Raw genomic sequence first — 15,382 nt, 5'->3', positions numbered from 1 at the left:
ACACACACACACACACACACACACACAATGGAATATTACTCAGCCATAAAAAAGAATGAAATCTTACTACTTGTGACAACATGCATAGACCTAGAGGGTATTACACAAAGTGAAATAAGTCAGAGCCATAAATACCATATGATTTCACTTATATGTGAGATCTAAAGAACAATATAAACAAACAAAATAGAAACAGACTCATAGATACAGAGAACAGACTGATGGTTGCCAGAAGAGAGTGGGTTTGGGAGACTGACTGAAAAATGTGAAGGAATTGAGAAGTACCAATTGGTAACTACAAAACAGTCACAGGGAAGTAAAGTACAGTACAGAAAATATATACAGTCAATAATATTGTAGTAATTATATATGGTGCCAGGTGGGAACTTGAACTACCCGAGGGATCACTTTGTAAAGTATATGACCTGTCTAACCACTATGCTGTATATCTGAAACTAACACAAAATATTCAATGTAAAACTATAAATAAAAAAATAAAATTTTAAAAATCTTTAAAAGTTAAAAGACCTTTAATTATATTTGTAGATAATCCTTCATGAGCAAAGTAACATAATTCTCACTAAAGACTGTATTATGTTTATGAATTTCACATAAAACTAACTAAAAAGGTAGTCTTCAGATTAAGCTAGATAAACAGATACACTAGGAAGACTTTAGGAAAAGCAATACACAATAGAAAATAGCCGTACAAGAACATTCATTTTGTTATTCTAAATTCACACCACTATAGCCAATATACTGGAAAACAAAGCCTCAAGGGGGGAATATTGGTATTGTTATCTTCTGTTAAAATTTAAATCGTGAGATTTTTTTAAACACACAGTATCTATCACACCATTTTTAACCCTGATTTAAGACTATTTGAAGAGAACTTCTAAGTCAGACTTGAAAGTAATTTTCAAATAACCACTAGTTATTTACAACTGTTTCACTGAGCCACTAAATATTCAATATCCAGTCTATCCAAAATGTGCAGTGATAGTTTTTGATAGGTTGTATTCTTGTTTGTAGACAAATTAATTTTACTTATTTTGGCTTTAAAAGCTATGTGCTAATTCTAATTCATGTATCTATATACCAGAACAATAATAATAAGTAGAATATTATCTTGGACTTTCTTAGTTGAGGTAATAAGGGAATCCTGGGATTTCAACATGGTTTTAAAGTTAAACTTTATATAGCCTTTTATTTTTATTTATTTTTATAAGATTTTATTTCTTTATTTTTAGAGAAGAGGGGAAGGGAGGGAGAAAGAGAGGGAGAGAAACACCAATGTATGGCTGCCTTTCACGTGGCCCCCACTGAGGACCTGGCCCGCAACCCAGACATGTGCCCTGACTGGGAATTGAACCCGTGACCCTTTGGTTCACAGGCTGGCACTCAATCCACTGAGCCACACCAGCCAGGGCTATATAGCCTTTTAAAAAGTTAACATAGATTTATAAACATCTTCTCATGAAAATAATCCTCTAATAAGTCATTTCATAATTATATGTGTTGCCAAAGAAAAGCCTAATGTCTTCTGAGCTCTGAAAACCTAAAGTATTTAAATCCCGTGTTCACCGTACACCTCAATGTCCCATAGTTTGCTTAAACTCAACATGCCTAAAACTGTACTGTAACTTCCCTCCCTCCTTCCACATCCCTGCTGTCCAATTCTTATAACCTTCTCCTCCTCTATCTTAAAGAATGGAACTTCCATACTCCAAGTCCCAGAGGTATGAAACTTGAGAATCAAGGAAGCATCCTTGACTCTTTTCATCTCCATTACCCAACCTACCTACATATAAACACCAAACTGCATCCAGGCTAGTTCCTTAATATGTTATGAGCTTCTCCTCCACATTCACATTGTCTTAATCGAGGACCTCATCAATTCCTTAAATGGCCTCCCTAGTCTCCTTTCTTTCTGCCTAGTCTCTAATGTCTATTTTGCTGCCAAAAAATATTTCTCAAATTCAAAATGTACTTCATTACTAAACAACTCATTTCTTGGTTCCCCAATGCTGTTAAAATAAAATGCAGACTGCTTAAAAGCATATACATTCCTTCATAATTTGAACTCTGTCCCTCTCTGTGGTTTCAAATCTTTTAGTACACTCCTTTTCCAGCCCTGTGCTCCAATAATCTAAGTATCTGCAGTTTCCAATACTGAACTATTGCCCCAAGTTCCTAAGTCTAACTAATGAATTAAAACACTTAGTTTACATACTATCTCTACTCTAAATTAGGTGTTCCCTGCCCCCAGTACTGCTACTGTACTCTGTTAATCTGGATAATGTAATACTATCTTTGTTTATTTGTCTACATTAGGCTATAAGAGCCTTGAAAGCATGATTGAAGTCTTTTATTTTGCCACTTCTAATGTCTTACAGGTCCCAACATGTAGAGAGCATTCAATGTCTGATGAATGAGAGACTGAATATGAGATCACAGCCATGTCCATATCCAGCTAGATGTTTCATATTTCAAATATTAAGATTGAGTAATAGCATCTATGTAAAAATTGATGTTTCTTTTTAGTATGTCCCAATCTAGAATCTACCTATCGCTTTTTCTTCCCTGCAGACCGATGATCCCTTAACTACAACTGTATCACTAGGAACTACTTCCTTCTTTCATTTATCTGATTTTTTTTTCTTTTCCAAAAAGCATGCAGTTTTTCTTCACATTTTATAATTGAAAAAAAAGTATTTAACTTTGAGGTTCTTAAAAATTTTAAGTTCTAAATTATACAATTTAGCTTTACTTAACATTCCAGAAAACTATAAGTAGTTTTCAAGAAAACTATGGGAATGGAGTTGCTGAACTATAAAATTTTATTAAAAACACTAAAATTTTTGTGGCTGTCTTCTAGTTGAAAACATCAGAATCAATAAAACCACAATAATTAGTGTAGGTGGCAACATGGCTCAACAGCTAGGTAAAACATTACAGACTCAAACAGTTCATGCTAAATAAAACAGTCACCAACTTATAAATTATAAGTCACTTTAAATTCTAGTTTTTAGGCTCCCTCATCTGAACCATGAGGACATGCAATAGCACTATGACATACACTACAAACCATGAATAACTGGAAAAGATCAAGGAACTGTAATACCTCTCCCCCTTTCTCATCAGCTCCTCCCATTTCTGGATTGTGCAGGTCACATTAGCCTTGATCCTACAAATTTGTCCCTTAGCAGTGAATGGAAGCCCAACAAAGCTGGAGTGGGAATAAAAGAGTGTATAGATAGATCTTTCTCTTATCCACCTAAGCTCATCTACTTGTCCAGATACAAGTAATTAACTAAATTACACCAATTCTTGGCTTAAAATGCTGTATTATCTTACCTTTTCTAAGCTTCATGTTTTCCTTCTTCTGTAAGTTGCTCCATATTTTGCAAGCCCCACCCATTTTCTGTCACTCCAATTAGCCCTATATGCCAAAACTGAAATACAAATTTATGTATTCAACAATTGCTTGTTCAGTGCCTACTTATGTGCAAGTCATCATAGAGACTCAATAACCAGGCAGGATTCTTCCATCGGCCTTTGAAAAACGCCTTTCCATTGATGTCATTTTCTCAAAAACACGGTAATTAGCACCAGAGCAAAATATAGCACCTATTATTTCTTTAGTTATGAACTCTAGATACAGTGAAGAAAATATTTACTTTGTTTTTCAAGATAGCATCACATTTTAAGATGCCCTATGCACAAGAGATATTCAGGTTATTTACACCAGTAGACTTTTGTTCGAACTGGGGAATAAAGAGAATAACTACTTACGCTAAGGAAGAAGCACTGTAAGGTTATACAAAGCCATAACTAACAACTTCCAAATTCACAAACAAGTAATACAGTTACAACATATCTGGCTCTTGCCATTAAAAGAATATGCATTCCTAGCAACTTAATGGTATCATATTCCACGGCATTTGTTCCTTTAGCTTTTTGTTACCTGCAAGAAAAGTGAAAATGTTACTGAAGTGAACTTGTTTTCACAGAATAGGAAAGTCAATTTAAAGGCTCTTCCTATCCCTTATCCCCTCCACATTCCCATTTTCTTCTCAACTCAGACTCTGTTCCTGAACATATAAGCACACAATATTGAAATGAATGTACACATCCATGAAATGTAGTACTCTAAAAGTAAGGTATGGAAAGATAAAGTCTGAGTTCAAACTGTTCTAGTTGATATACTAGGCAGTAAGTCAGAAGCCCCAGATTTTAGAAATAATGAAGATGAGTACAGAAGACAGTCCATCACATTTAGATTAATGTTACAGAAGATTATACTTTAATTTTAAATACCAGAGCCCAAGTACATGAGCAAAAAGTATCCTACCAGTAAATACATTTTTTACAATTACCTCTACATCTTTCTTAAAATGCCAGGAATAATTTCATCTGACAAATTTTATGTACATGCCCACTCTCAGAATCAAACAGTAGACAAGGACTGGATTCAAGTCCTCCCTGGATTTTCAGAGAGCTGTTACGAATGTCAGAACTGGTGAACAACTGGATTGGCGGTATAGTATAGGAGAAGGGTCAAGCATTATCACCAAGTTTCTAGCTTAGGCAACTCAGCTGATGATAATGGAATCATTAACCTACTTCACATAGTTCTTACAATAGTCTTCTTTCTTTTGGTGTGGAGAGGGGTTAAGAGTAGGGAAGAAGTGAAGGATGAGTTCAGATTTACATATTTTCAAATTTATAGTATTTATGGAGCATCAGGAGGTGCCTGGTAGACTGTTGGATCTGTCTCAAAAGAGAAAATATACTCTGGACATAAATTTGTGAGTCATTAGCACACAGGTGGTAAGCAAGTAAAAAGCCATGTGAATAGATGAAATCAACAGGAAGAGAGAAAAGAACAAAGGTTGAAAAACCACCTCAGGAATACCAATATTTAAGGGCAGGCAAAGGGAATAATGGCAAGAGTCTACAAATGAGGCCAAATACATAGAGGAAGAACAAGAGATTGATATATCCCTGAATTTAAGACAGAAAGCTGTTTCAAAAGGGTGTTAAGGGGTGGCATGGGGGCTGGGAAGTCAAATAAACTGACCAGAAAATGGCCCCTTTCTTGTTATCTGCCCCATCCTTTAGAGAGCACTGCTTCTCTAACTTGAAGCATGAGAAGAGAGGCAGTAACTGTTATTCAAAATAACCCATGTTCTATTTTTAGTATAAAAAACAAACATTAAACTTAAAGCAAAATGTAAATACAATTTTTGGTAAGTTATTATTGTACTGTCCCTCATTTCTTACTCCAGTTTCTATGTGCTATATGTTCCAAATATATGATGCTACCTGCTTTAATTATGATGGAAAAGAGGGAAATGTCTGTTTTACCTGCTTTGTAGAGCATCTAACCCAACAGAATTAACTAATACAAATTAATGCCATATAATGTCAATTATAGGATTATTGGAATGAAGGGTAAAATGAGTAAGTAAAATTATGTCCACAAATAAAGGAGCCACAGAGAAATATCTAAAGCTGTTGAAAGTATTTTTGACAAACAGTAATATCAAAGTTCAAGAGTACATTCATTTCAAAACTGTCACCAATAAACTACTAATACATGTAACAACGTGGATAAATCTCAAAAACCCGTACTCTAAGTGCATCAAATCTGACACAGAAGCCTACATACTATATGATTCCATTTATATGACAGTCTAGAGAAGACAAAACTGCTAGTACAGAAATTAGATTTGGTTGCCAGGGGCTGGGATAGGTATAGGACACTGATTACAAAAGAATATAAGGGACCTTTTGTGGGTGATGGAAATATTCTATGTCTTGACTGTGGTGGTGGTGGTTGCAAGACTGTATGTTTGTCAAAACTCATCAAACTGTAAACCTAAAACAGTGAATTTTACTGTGTAAATTACACCTCAATAAGCCTTACTTAAATTAAAAACAAAATTAAGACATTATATCACTATTTTAGTTGAACAGCATTTTTTTAAAAGATTTTATTTATTTTTAGAGGGGAAGGGAGGGAGGAAAAGAGGCAGAGAAACACTTGTGTGTGGTTGCCTCTCACATGCCTGCCCCTGGGGACCTGGCCAGCAAATCCAGGCATAAGCCCCAATCAGGAATCCAACCAGTGACCCCCTGCTTTGCAGGCCAGCACTCAATCCACTGAGCCACACTAGCCAGGGCTGAACAGCATTTTTAATGTGCTATAATTTGTTTCTCACTACAGCTAGCTTATCTACAGTATTATACATACTACTTAAATTAGCAAAGAAAATAAAAACTATAATAAGTCACCTGGCTGGTATGGTTCAGTGGACTGAGTGCTGGCCGGCCTATGAACCAAAGGGTTGCCAGTTGGATTCCCAGTCAGGGCACAAGCCTGGGTTGCAGGTCAGGTTCCCAGTAACGGGCGCACAAAAGGCAACCACACACTGTATTCCCCTCCCTCTTTCTCTTTCCCTTTATAATAAATAAAATCATTTTAAAAACTGTAATAAATCAATCTCAAGCTAAAAACAAGAAAGTAGATAACTTCCCTCTTGCAAAAAAACCCCAATATCTTAGTTCCAATTCTATTGCCCAAGGGACCAAAAGAATACAATCCTTACCAACAGCTAAAGGAACTCTGTTTTAAACTTTACTTTGATTTATTTTGATACACAAGTTATATTATGTATATACTGTTAAGGATGTACTCAAATAAAATGTTCTCACCCAAAAATAAGCCTCAAGGTCATAATCTATACCCCCAAAAATTGTATTCTGAAATTAACACAAAAATATAATTGCCCCTCACGAATCATAGATTTAGAAATATATCCTTAAGATATATAGCTCAATTCCAATTAATCAATTCAGCAAAAATGTACTGAATAACTACAACCCAGGACAAGCACTCCTACAGCACTGGTGATTTAGTATGGCTGATAGACATAGGAATAATTTATTTTATCAAGAGATACAAGTAATACACTGACAAATACTACAAAATGAAATGACCAGAAAAACTTTCACAAAAAAGGCCATGCTTTCTCTTTCTCTTAAAAAAAAAATTTCTGGTCCTTGACTTGATATTTTGAGATGTAACACAGGATTATAGAAGAAAGTAGAAATGCTATACAAATTATGTCAATGTTTTTTCACCAGCAACATTTTGAACTTAGGAAGATCTCAGAATTTGAGATTCAAACTATTCTAGGTTTCATCAAGAAAAGTGTATTTATTGAAAACATTATGTACTGTATAAGTGAATCCACTCAGTTCAAAACTGTGTTGTTCAAGATCAACAATACATTACAGGACCATACAAATTACCACGCTATGTAAAAATTTGCTTAGGAGGAGATAAAGATTGTATGGTCACTGACAGAGAAAGGAAGACACACATGTGAAAAAGGGGAAGAAAAAAGGGTACAAAGATTAGAAGAGTTAAATAAAAATATATGTCAATATGTCTTTGAAGGTAACCTGAAGGCAGGTTACCGCATAAATACTGTATTCCTAATTCTTGTCTCAAAATGGAAAGAATGGTAACAGTAGCTCTTAGGCCATTACATTTTTCCACTTGGTCATTACCAAGGAAAAACTAAATTACATATAGCCTATGTTTAGATGATCAATTTCTTTAGATGAAAATTGGCAACCCACAATCCTATTAGATAAAGATAAGTAAAAGTGATTTTAAATTCTCAAAGGGTTGTCAAGGAGCAGTGCTGAGAAAACTCAGTGATGCATTTACCTTGCTAGGATTAATGTCAAAGACATTTTTGTTTTGCAAATAAAAAATTAAATATATGGCCATAAAGATTAATATTTGTAGAGTAAATTATGTTTGAGTTTTAATAATTCATTAGTGTTTCAAACACTGTTAGTTTTTAAGGTATCTAGAATAATTACTTTTAAAAAACAGTACTCATATCAAAAACAAGTTTGCATTTTATCAGCACAAGACTAAAGGACTGAGAAGTGTAAGTGACCCAAATACATTAATTCTAACAAAAAGAAATCCACTATTTAAAAATAATGTCAAAGTTCCTGAATTTCTCAGATGTAAAAGCATAAGAAATTATTTTAATAAATTAATTAATTAATGTTGCTAATTCCATGTTTCTGCATACTGAAAAAATTTTTCCTTTCTGCCCATGGGCAAATACATACCACAGAAAACTTTAAGTTTGGCATATTTGTGTTAAATGATATGTTACACAGATGTAAAATGGCAAAACAATTTACCTACATAACTTATGTTGATAATTTAATGTATTTGGGGGAATATTTTTTAATGTTCAACAATTTTATTAAAAATAATTCAAGAATCATATTATGAAAATAAATTGGCTTTTCTATATTTGCAAAAGCTATCTATTCCACAGATAAAGCATGCATACATATAGGGTGGGACAAAAGTAGGTTTACAGTTTTGAGTATGCAAAACAGTTTATTCTCATATTATTTATTAATTATGGTATTATTTTCCATATGAACTATAGACCTACTTTTGCCCCACCCTGTATTTAAAAATAATGTCCTATTTAAATGCATATTATACATACATTTTGTACATTATATGTGGTGTAAAATAACATTTTTTTAAGACTGTAACCCAATGATGTATTGGTGATAACTGACCAAAACATGTCAGAATTCCTGTTTTTAAATTATCTTCAGGATCTCTTTATAAGCTACACAAGAATAACAGTCTCACATCTCTATAATCAAGCCTACCCTGTGTGGCAAAATGGAAAGAAGTTTCAAATTAGAAATATTTAGGTTGGAATCTCCTTTCTATTACTTGCTGTCTTTGCCACCCTGGACAAGTTTCTTAAACATGATGAACCTCAATTTCCTTGTCTGTAAAATAAGAACACAATCACTAACCTCACTGGGTGGCTGGGTGGTTCAAATTACAATATACAGTTATTGGTTAAGGTTGATGGGTGAAGCATTAACTCTGGAGTCCTTGCTCCACTTCCACAGTTGGGTTAGTTGCTTCATCATTCTATACCTCAATTTTCTCACATATCTTAGGGTAATAAATACAACCAAACTCACACTATACCTTAAAGAATTGAGAAAATCCATATAAAGCCCTTGGCACAGTTTCTGGCACACGAAAATCACTCAATAATATTACATATTACAAATGTAAAGCACTTAATACAGAGCCTGCCACACACAAAAAGATCTTATTAAATCTTAGTTTTCTTAAACTAGGTTCTAAATTATTTTTTACTTTCTCAAAAATTCAAATTCACCTCCGAAAAATGAAAATTTACCAGTAAGGATAAGAAAAAAGACTATCTCAAAGGTTCTAAAGGTATTAGCTAAGGGAATCCCCATAAGGCTGTATACAACAGCAACAGCTCTGGAATAAGTGTACAACTTTTCAAGGGAATGACTTTCAAAGGATCAAATTCTTTGGTTATATAAATATTGGAACTTTAAAAAATGATCAGTCGTATTACTTTATAGATTCATTATCTACTATATGATAACTGGTCTGGACAGTGATTTCTACGAATGAAATCTCTGCCTAAAGATGAATTTTCCCTTTCTGAATGTAGATACTTTGACCACTTCAAGTTAATATAAAAAAAAAAAACTACAATTAAAAATATCACGGATTGTTTAACAACTAAATTTAAAATATAAGATAGCAAAGATTTGCAAATTTCAAAAACATTATATATACATATATATGACATATAGCCTGAATTCTACTTATAGTTCTTTGCCTAAAGTAAACAATTTCCTTGACTACATTACTTGCAGGTATTTAATCAAATGAGCAACCAAAGGATAATATTAACATTTTACTAAAACTAGAAATGTGGAATCCTAAATCCTTAGCAACACATATGTTGATAAATCAGATAATTTACTATTTTTAATTATTTATTTTTATTTAATCTTTATTGTATTTTTTCCATTACCATTTAGTCCCCTTGTACCCCACACGCCCAGTTGATCATTTACTATTAATAAAACTATAAGACAACCAGCAATTTTCTAACCTTTCCACCCTCATTTTCTTCATCTGTAAATTGTGCATGGTTAACTGTCTCTAATTCATGAGCTGTTTAGAGGAATTAAATGAGATAATATTGTGGGGAAATATTTAACACAACTCCTGACAAATAATAAGCCCTTAAAATATTAACTAGCTGGCAATGCTGGATAAAACAAAAATAACCTCTCCTAATAATACCACTTTGGGAATAGAAAGGAATATGCCTTAAGACATAATGAAATAACTCAATTCATCAACACTGACTCCAGATTTACACCAAACACAATGATATATAAAATAAATATCTAAAATCATTTTATTACTTTACTTACGCGGACAAAAAATTCTGACCACATAAAATACTCTTTAAAATTATAATTATGCCCTTAAATTAAAAGACCTTGTGTTTAAAACTTTTTAAATCAACTAGAAACACTAAAAGTCCACTCTAATGTAATTTCTAATGTAAAAGTACTATTCTCATACCAGGAAAATGTAACTGAGAGAGAGAACAAATCTCTCTAAAAGAAGGAAAAGCACCTTGGACTCAGATAACTGAAAAAGTTACAAACAGTATCAGTGTCAACACTGAGCAATGCATAGCAGCATGACCAGACCTCAGCTATTTCTTAAAGCAACATAATCTAATAAAAAACTATTAAGAGTCAGGGAATCCCTTATTCTCCCACTGACTCACTACTTGAATCTATACCAATCATGTGTGGCCTCTGATCTCAAGTTTTTCATCAAAAAATGGCAATCATACTGGTCCCTTGTTCCACAGGGAAATGAGAATACTTTTAAAGGAACTCAGATCACCTTGAAAAAGGACCAATTTAAAACTACAAAAGGCCCTGGCTGGTGTGGCTCAGTGTATTGAGTGATGGCCTGCAAACTGAAAGGTTTCCAGTTCAATTCCCAGTCAGGGCACATGCCTGGGTTGCAAGCCAGGCCCCTAGTTGGGGCATGCAAGAATCTGATGTTTCTGTCTCTCTCTCCCTCCCTCCCACTCTCTAAAAATAAATAAAATCTTAAAAAAAAACAAAAAACTACAAAGAGTAATAATGAATGACTACTAAAAACAGAGAAACCTCTACTTAGAAAGTACATTTTAAAGCCTCGTGCCTCACTTGGTTGGAGCATCATCCCATGCACCAAAAGGTTGCATGTTCAATCCCTGGTCAGGGCACACACCTAGCTTGTGGGTTCAATCCCAATCAGAGCACATACAACCATTCGATATTCTCTCTCTCTCTAAAATAAATATATCCTGGAGTATGGATTAAATGATTTTGAAAAGCTATATAAAACTACAAATTACCACCAAAGCCAACTTAGTATGTTCAAAATATTAAAATAAATACCTTGAACCAAAACAGTTAATTACCAGACTTCTATGAAGTTCCTGGTTAGTAATTTCCTAGTCATTTTATGGCAAATAAGAGTGATAACAGAAATGAAGTGACATTTCTTCAAAAGGAATTTTTACTTACAATACTTCAGTCTTCCCATTCACTTCATATGGAGCTGAAATCTTTTTTTTTTTAAATTTCAGAATTACTTAAAAATTATGGTTTTCCTAATAAGCAATGGGGTAGGGAAAGTTAAATGAAATTATATAAAACTCATTCTTTAGTTTTTATTTACTCCTGTATTACTAATTTTTAAATCTTATTTTGACAAGGTAAAAATACCACATTACAGTATGTCAAAATATAATACAGACAAGTTCAAATGTTTCTAGCATAGCAGTTTGATGATGGATTGGTACTAAAAAAAATTAAATACAAAGTTAGTTTAGGGAGCCTTAAAAAAATCCATATTTGAGCTGGGTAGACCAGCTCCAAATAAAGAAAATTTCATGTTTGAATGGGTATAGCTTTGCTAATAATATTTTTGAAATTTAATAATGATCACTATGCAGAAAACCCAAGTACATTTACTACCATACTGAAAACTTTCACTTTTCCTCCCCAAAGAGACTCTCAAAGTCTGTCTTTCTTTCAAAGACAGTTTTTTTTCTTCTCTAAAGATAGACAGTATCATCATGACCCCTAGCATAGGTTCAAAATGCTTTTAAATAACTAGTAAACAAATGTTGAATGGTCTTTTAGTCTGCGGACTAAAGAGAAACAGTAAACCATAATGTTGAAATTTCCTTTAGGCATATTAGGAAATATTTCTCCAAATAATATAGTAACTAGCAATGTAAGAGTACTGAAACACTACAGCTGTCTCCATTCACTGAATTAACAAACTAATAATGGGAATACAAGATTAACCACTAGTGACTATTCCAACCAACTCAGGGGAGGTAAAGCAGGCTATTCATAATCCCTAGGGAAATACAAATTATTCATTCCAACTAAATTATCAAAAATTTCAAGTTCAAGTTTAGGTTTTACTCGAGTTTTATAATGTTTTCTCCTTTAAAAATAACCTATTTAATTAGTTGATTAAATAAAAATATTTTCAATCTACTTTAAAGAAGTGTTTATGCTGTTAAACATTTAATAAAAGGCATTACAAAATCTATTACTTTGAGATTGCTAACTATATACAATTGGGGAAATAAGATCTGATAATAACTAATTCACTTTCATTTAATTCCAAAGTCACTAGAGAAAAAAAAATCAGTCACATAAACTGATACCTAACACACAGATTTAAACATCTATGTAAGCAAGCTGTCTTTAAGTAAAAATTCTGAAAGTTCCTTCTGTTGGTGAAAGCTAAGCAAGCGGAACTTCTTCCCATTACCTTTAACAGAAATAGGTTCAGCCCTTGACATGTCTCTGTATTTTAAGTAGTAATGACAATTACAGGTCCATGTAAGGGCCTTTTAAACATTTATACTGAGGCCCTTATCTGCCTCCCCAAACACCAAACCCTCTGCTCAAGATGTTAAGTGTTTCTTCCTTCCATATTCTCGCCCCCCAGCAGGCCCCCATTCGCATGCCCCCCAACAGGGTAGGCCTGAGGCCCAGCCGCAAACAGTGTCTAACAGGAGCAGGCAGCACAAAGACAGGAATGGGAGATTAGTGGGAGGGAGGGAGGCCGGGATTGGGGCTCAGCAGGAGCTTCAGGCTTTTTAAAATTCAAACTGCTCCCTGACCAATACAAATCACGGACACGCTACTGACTACTACACGGATTTATGGCATTAAAAACATACCTAGTACGTGACAGCTATATTAACTTCAGTCTTTTTAACATTTTCCCATACGTTTACAGTAAATGTGGTACAATTTATTTTAAGCACAATACTAAACTCAAAAATAACCTTCAGAAAAGTTACTCTAGTCTACAGTGACAATTTTACCAGACAAAAAAATTCTAACCAATGTACCACCACCAGTTTGTAAAACAAGGGACTTTGTTGATCAGTGTTGCTTCATTTTAACCAATAAAAGCTTCCCTACACTGAATATGATACAAAGTATCAAAACAGTCCAACGCAGGTACATTTATTTTGCTATGCAATTCGTATCGCTGAAAACTTTTAAATTGGCTGTTTTCCTTTCTACCCATCTATGCCTCCATAAACAAGCTCAAAACACTTTAACTCACACTTCAACTAGAATTTAAGATAAGACTTATGTTTTTCTCCAGCATTTACAGATAATTTGACCTATTAAAATGACACCTCTCTCATTACACAGTCAAACATCATGGGCACAAACAGCCAATGACAATCCTGGGACCTCAAGATGATCTGCCCTGACATGAAAGGATGGCACCTTCTACATTTTTTTAACCTTCCAGGGATTTTAAGCAAAACTTATTTTGTATACTTTTAAAGAAAATTGGTTTTACCTGTATCTCAGCACTATTCTCAAAACGTTTAAAATTCTTTTTATATGCTTCTACACGGCTAAAGCAGGAAGTACCTGAGTATTTTATGTAGTCCTTTAAAACTGTCCTTACATAACACACAGAAATGTAAAGTGGCAGGGCAAACCTGTCAAGTACTTTATACTTGTCTTTGAATAAAATGTCCATGTGCAACAAACACTGTCAAACAACAACATAAAAGCTCTTTTTTGTGGCGTGGAGGGGGGACATAATGCGGTGTCTACAATACTATGGTTTTCTGCATTAAATATTCATGCGAGCGACTTAATTCTTCAAAAAAAGAAAATGAGTCTTTATGAACTTTCCGACGTCCAAACAAGTTTCACCCGGGGAGAGAATTACCACGGGATCCGTGGCGGAGTATTTACATTTCTCTCACTAACTGAAACTACTTCCTCCCTTCATGGGGTCACAGGGGGAAGAAGGGGGGTTGTTTGTTTCACCGGGACGTTCCCCACTCCCGGACCAGGAAAGTTGTAAATATGGGGACGAGCAGGGCACACTCGCTGGTAGTTGTATTGTTTCCGCCTCCTCGCCAGCCGCGGCTCCTCTCCCGGGCGAGGCCTGTCACCGACCAGCCGCAGCCCCGCTCAGCCCGGAGCTCTCCTAATCCCCGAGCTCAAGTAGATTCCGCTGGCCCGCGGCCTGCACTCTCCGCCGGGCCTACGCCTCCCCGGCCGCCCGGCAGGAGCCGTGCCCGCCGGCGGAGGCGGCCGGGAGAGGGTACGAAAGCCCGCCGACCAGGGCGGCTGCCACCAGAGAGGAGCGAACTCCAGACTCGCCCGCGGAGGAGACCTGGGGCCGCCGAGGAAGCGGCGGGGAGGGGAGCGAGGAGGAGAGACGCTTAGGACCTGGCGCCGCCGCCGCCGCCGCCGCCGCCGAAATAAAGAGCAGGAATTTACCTGGGCGAATCGGCGTCTGAATCCGAGGGGAGGCCGAGGCCGCGGTGGCGAGAGACTATAATCCGGGCCGGGAGGGGGGGTGGCTACGGCTCCTCTTCCGTCTCCTCAGTGCGGGGAACATGTAGAGCCGGGGGGAGACCAGCCGAGAAGACAAATCGCTGCTTCTTCTTCCTCCTCCTCCTCCTTCTCCCACATAGAAACACTCACAAACACCCGGCCAGGGGCCCGAGCTACCGGGGGGGCATCGCCGCCGGCCCGGGAACCAATCCTCCTGTCGGCGGGGGCGTCCCTCCCTGCGGCTTGGTGGTGTCGGGTGAGTCGGTACCGACGGAGGGAGGGGGGGGAGGGCGGGGGGGGAAGGAGCCCTGTGTGTCTCTCTCTCTCGTTCCGTCTCTCCCTCTCAGAACAAAATGCCGACCGGAAGTGCAGCTGCAGGAATGACTCCCTCCACCGGCGCCAAACACTAACAACCACCCCCTCTTCCCCACTCCACTTCCGCCACCGCCGCCGCCGCCGCCACTTCGGCTCGCGTCCTCGGCCGAGCCGCTTCGTTCCGCTCGGCCTCCGAGGCCTGGCCGGGGTCGGCGGCGGGGCGGCGGCGGCTTGCTCC

The 15,382-nt window shown here is 36.4% G+C and overlaps 1 protein-coding gene across 3 annotated transcripts in view; it reads right to left on the bottom strand.

The window, feature by feature from the left end:
- Positions 1-15,078, bottom strand: part of NIPBL (NIPBL cohesin loading factor) — a 187,243-nt gene extending 172,165 nt beyond the window's left edge. Inside the window, exon 1 of one of the 3 annotated variants that reach the window (XM_045848349.1) lies at positions 14,773-15,078. The gene's annotated coding sequence lies outside the window, so the exon portion shown is untranslated. The remainder of the gene's footprint in view (positions 1-14,772) is intronic. The other 2 variants (XM_045848348.1, XM_045848350.1) reach the window with 2 other exon arrangements.
- Positions 15,079-15,382: the final 304 nt, after the last annotated feature.

This window comes from Phyllostomus hastatus, unplaced genomic scaffold (genome assembly GCF_019186645.2).
Source record: "Phyllostomus hastatus isolate PE091 unplaced genomic scaffold, TTU_PhHast_1.1 phas_contig_58, whole genome shotgun sequence".
Lineage (NCBI taxonomy): Eukaryota > Metazoa > Chordata > Mammalia > Chiroptera > Phyllostomidae > Phyllostomus > Phyllostomus hastatus.
Note: the sequence above shows the minus strand (reverse complement) of the source record. Positions and strands in the feature narration are given on the sequence as shown.